Genomic DNA, 5,534 nt, shown 5'->3' with positions numbered 1-5,534 from the left:
GTACTAAAATAGCCGCATTGGTCTTTCCGCAAATTGACATGGTGACAAAACAAAGCGCGATGCTTTGATCTTACCATTAATATTCAATTAAGTGTTCCGACATTGTTCATTAATACACAGTAAATGCACGGAATTGCGCTTAATCTGATAGGCCTTTTCACTCGTTTTATAAGGAGACATTATGTAACTAAATAAATGAGGAAGTTCAACCAAATAGGTATTAAATATTTAGAACCCACTTGTACCAATTAACGTCAAAGCGATAATGTTATTATGTTTGTGTCTTAAGAAAATATCAGCGTATAGACGTTTTACTCTGATGAGGAATTTCATTGAAGACATGCTGTTCCAATACAGTCGAACCCCGTTGGCTTGAACTCGCTTGGCTCGAATTCCTCGTTGGCTCGAATAAGATGTAAAGAACCGATTTTTTATACTGAAGGTAAACATTCCCACTTGGCTCGTATTTTCCGAGGCTCGAGGTACTTTCGCCTGACCCTGGCTGTTCGAGCCAACGGGGTTCGACTGCACATGTGTTCTAGTCCATATTGCTCATGTAATGTATTCGTTATACGGCTTGGTACGTTGACATTTGGAGGTTTTAAGACAGCTAAAACTGCAACGTAATGAGCCCATTAAAAATAAAATAAAAACAAAAGCTAATTGCCATGGTATGTTACGTTGTTTGGACAGATTTTGCCGATTAAAATACTGTTGCAAATACAAAATTCTTATGGTGTCTACTGGTTTCCAAAGATCAACGTACTGGCTGGTTAAAAAATATACTTTGTTGTTTGTCGTATTGTTTAAACAGCTGATAGTGTTATACCACAGCTGTTGTTTCAGTTTCGAGAAGAGATGCATTCATTTCAAATCTATCTTGTTATTAGGTGAAAAAGGATAACAACGTCTTCTTATAGTTTGGTATGTGTCTAAAAGAAACATCCGTTATTGCTGAAAGTCCCAAATTCCTCACATCAAATGCTATCTAAGTTCAATATTTATGTTTCAAAACAAATGCCAGAATATCAAAATATCGCAGGAAAGTTAAACTGCAGCCACCAAAAAGTTGTTATTCAATTAAAATATTTGTTATTTTATCAAACGTTTTTCAAAAAGTCCCAGAGTCTATTAAACAAATCATTACCGAGGTTGTCATCTCCCAGCAATATTCCGGAACATGGCCATAAACTGGCCGAAATTAGGCCTGGTCCCATTAACTCGAAAATAATATTTAGGTCAAATCCCAAACTAAGTCTCAACTCATTTATCACATAGCATTAAAATTGATTAAAAATCATATATGTTTTTTTACAGTTTTATAAGCGCATTCTATCATAGAACATGCTGATAAAAGCTTTTGGTCAAATTCCAAGGTAAATATATTCTACAGCCAAAAATGTATTTGAGTACAATTCTGTATTCTTTATAAAATACTCAAGTATTTTTGCTCTAAAATTAGTTTTCTTTGAAATATATATTAAAAAATCTTTTTATCAACACATTCTATGAGAAAATACTTTTTCAAAAAGTATAAAACATATATTATACTTTTATTTGGTAAAATGAGTTAAGTATTTTCGTGATATTGGGGCCAGGTCTTTTTTTCTGGCCGGTGTCAAAACAATGCTGCCAGTTTTGGGTCATGAAACGGCCATATTTCGACCCACTGTCGACCTGACACTTGGCAAGCGGTCAATAAACGGCCAACCACGCTATAGCAGAATAGCGGCAGTCATATTGGATTTATACGGTCAACAAAGTACAGTGGACGAATTCAATATTTCTCTAACGTATTGAACGTATAAATACCAAATTTTCGAACTCAGGACCTTAACATTTGCAAAATACAGGTACTCGATAAAAGGATGCAACGAAGCTACATTCAATTAAGTAGACAGAAAGCTGTTAAACATTGCTGGCAAAAATTAAGCCTAGAAATAATTTGTACATCAAATTTTCTGTTATTCAAGAGTTATACAAGCAGTCAAGCGAAGATACTCGGCAATTATTGCAAAAAAATACTGCCATACTTCTACTACATCGGAAACTACACAAACAAGCCCAGCAACACAACCTAAGGTCTATAAATCACTGAATGAAACACACATAACGCACACACACACCACAGATTCTGACCGATACTGCAATCTTTGCCCATAAATAACCCAACTGGTCAAGACCATTCACAACATCACATTCAAACGGTCATGAGTTCATTCTGAGTGCAAACTAGTTTATATATATCCAACTTCATACTTGTCATACCAACATTTATCTTCAACAAATTCTGCAAAACGGAACATACATTAATGCAACAAGTTATTTATTAATAAATAATGGGGTACTACCTGGAAACGGCCAATGAAAACATACAGGAAATCAATAATGGTTTACACTAGTCTATTAGGAATTTTGATAGCAACCTCATCTTAGAATAACACCATCGAAAACAACAAGATACCAGTAACACGTTCCAGTGTTGTAAATGGACGTACATAATATTGTTTAAAAAGAACTTCGTCATCCTGTGATTTATGTCTTAGAAAATTACCTCGTAAGGACATGCTTCTGGGCACAAGTAATTTATTAATAAATAATTGGATACTGCTTGGGAACGGCCAATGAAAAGACACAGGAAATCAATAATGGTTTATACTGGTCTATTAGGAATCATAAAGTTTCGTGGATATTGCGCTGAAAGTGCCATACCTGAAGATAAGACACTTCATTGCCATAAATATAGTGATTATGGAGTCATTAATTCTAGTGATTATTTCGAATGGTTCATGCAATGACATACGGTCGCTCTGTCCATTCTTAATTATTAAGATTTCACTTCATGCCATAATCTTTGACCTGTATATATGCAAGATTGCATTAATATTTCAGTATCTTGGGATGCGCTAAGGGTATCGCTGTACCACCATTATTTGATATTCTATTAAATTAATGCAATAGATTGTAAAAACATAGTGGGACATAAAACATAAAAAAATCAATGAGGACTGCATTATGGGCTTTAATTAATCTAAGAAAAAACGTACACCGAAGTGACGTTTCGTGCATTATCTATAAATAGATATAAGGACACAGCCTTGGAACGGCCAATGAAACCTCTGAGGATTTCATTGTGGGCTTGAATTAGTCTATGAAGAACCATAACCCGCAGTGGCGTTGCGTGTGTTGTCTATTAATACATATTGGGACGCCGCTTTTAAACGGCCAATGAAAACACTGAGGATTTCATTGTGGGCTTGAACTAATATATGAAGAACCATACACCGCAATAACATGGCTTGCGTTGTCTATTAATACATATTGGGGCACAGCCATGGAACGACGAATGAAACCACTGAGGAATTCATTGTGGGCTTGAATATATGAAGAACCATACACCGCAATAACATGGCTTGCGTTGTCTATTAATACATATTGGGGCACAGCCATGGAACGACGAATGAAACCACTGAGGAATTCATTGTGGGCTTGAACTAATATATGAAGAACCATACACCGCAATAACATGGCTTGCGTTGTCTATTAATACATATTGGGGCACAGCCCTGGAACGATGAATGAAACATCTGAGGATTTCATTGTGGAGTTGAACTAATCTAAGAAGAACCATCAACCGCAGTGACGTTGCTTGCAATATCTATAAAAGCATATTGGGGCATCGCCTTGGAACGGCCAATAAAAAACACACTGAGGAATTCATTGTGGGCTTGAATTAGTCTATAAAAAACATTAACTGCAGTGGCGTTGCGTGTGTTGTCTATAAATACATATAGCATATAAATAAACCGCATTGACGTAACTTGCGTTGCCTTTAAATACACATTGGGGCACCGCCTTGGAACGGCCAATGGGACCACTGAGGATTTCATTGTGGAGTTGAACTAATCTATGACGAACCATTAACCACAGTGACCTTGCGTGCGTTGTCTATTAATACATACCGGGGTCTTCTCTGGAATACAAACAAATGCTCTGACTCTCCCCCTCATGTCGTTTTATGACGAGAAAACGCATAAATTGATTCAATCAAGAGACTTTCGAAGTAAATCACGCCAAAGAAAGATTCCATATATCATATCATATAAAAACTCATTAATTACTGGTCTCATAGACATGTTAATTATCACGAAGAACGGATTTCTTTTCTTTCAAATTGAAATTAAAATCTGAAAATGTCTAGTCAATGCAATATGTTGTGGATATTTTATGGATTAATTGCGAGCAAATATAGCGAGAAATCGAAAATTGATAATTTGTTCACTTTAACAAACACTTAATATATCCACAAAATAATTATCAAGTTTGGGGGAAAGTGTTTACCTTTGCAATTGAGTAAATCAAATGTTCGATCACGATTCTATTTGCATGTTTTCAATTTGTACCACCTTTACCTGGTAAATACCTGCATATCGCGGTAAGCTGTATCGCGGCGAAACGTCGGGTGCATGTCTTCGGAAGTCGTTCGTGGTAGCAGCAGATGAACGCGGCGATGACGGGCACCGACGCATTGGCTACTGCGGAATATATCGCCGCGATTGTCCGTGATGACGCAATCTCTCCCGCGGTGGCAACGCGTTTTAAGCAAAAAATGCGTGGTTGGTAGTGTAGAACAGAACGGAAGATTTATTGCAAAGCAGGACATATACCCATCTGGCAAAAAAACATGTACATATACAATGGCGACAAAAAGCGAAGCGAACGAGCTACTTAATCATAAACATTTTACTTCAGGTCTTCTCACTCACTAAGAATACAACCTCATTGGCTGACTCGCGGTCAACGCAAAATCTGACGCAGTGTGTTGTGTTTTGGATGAATGGCAGAGGGTAGACCTTTAAACACCCGCGAAAGTTGAAATTCTTGATGATTAATCCTAGTATTTAATGATTTTTTATCTGCATATTTTATTATAATACAGACGAACCTCGTTGGCTCGAACTGCCAGGGACAGGCGAAAAAACATCGAGCCTCGAAAAAGTCGAGCCAAGCGGAATGTTTACCTTCAGTATAAAGGAATCAGTCGTTCATGACAACCAGGAATTCGAGCCAAGAGAGTTCGAGCCAACAGGGTTCGGCTGTATCAATTGTACAGTTAATGTGTCGTTCAGGTTTAGAAATGACATGAACCAATGATTTTATTTTTTGAATCTAACATATTCTATCACCAGACTTGAGATTTGTATGTACTAGAACAGTCGATAGCTTAATCGTGTCAGATGAATCAACGTTATTTTCGATAAAATCTTTAGAATATGGTCCTTTTCTAATTACATAAAGGCTTTAACTGATAACAATTATTTTGTATTAGCAAATCTAAAGCCTGAATTATGTGCATTAAGAGTCTCATTTAAGCCTTAAAAGGTGTTTTGACCCTCTTGCCGCAATGTTCTCGCGGTCTAATGTAATCAAACTGCTATTCCAATTTTGCATTATCAAGACGAGAAGAGAAAACAACTAACAGGACAATTAGAATAAAACTTTGTTTAAAGATACTTAAAATCAGATTTTCTAGG

Source organism: Mya arenaria, chromosome 1, assembly GCF_026914265.1.
Source record: "Mya arenaria isolate MELC-2E11 chromosome 1, ASM2691426v1".
NCBI classification, from domain to species: Eukaryota; Metazoa; Mollusca; class Bivalvia; order Myida; family Myidae; genus Mya; species Mya arenaria.
The sequence above is the reverse complement of the archived record's forward strand: the minus strand, read 5'-3'. Positions refer to the sequence as shown.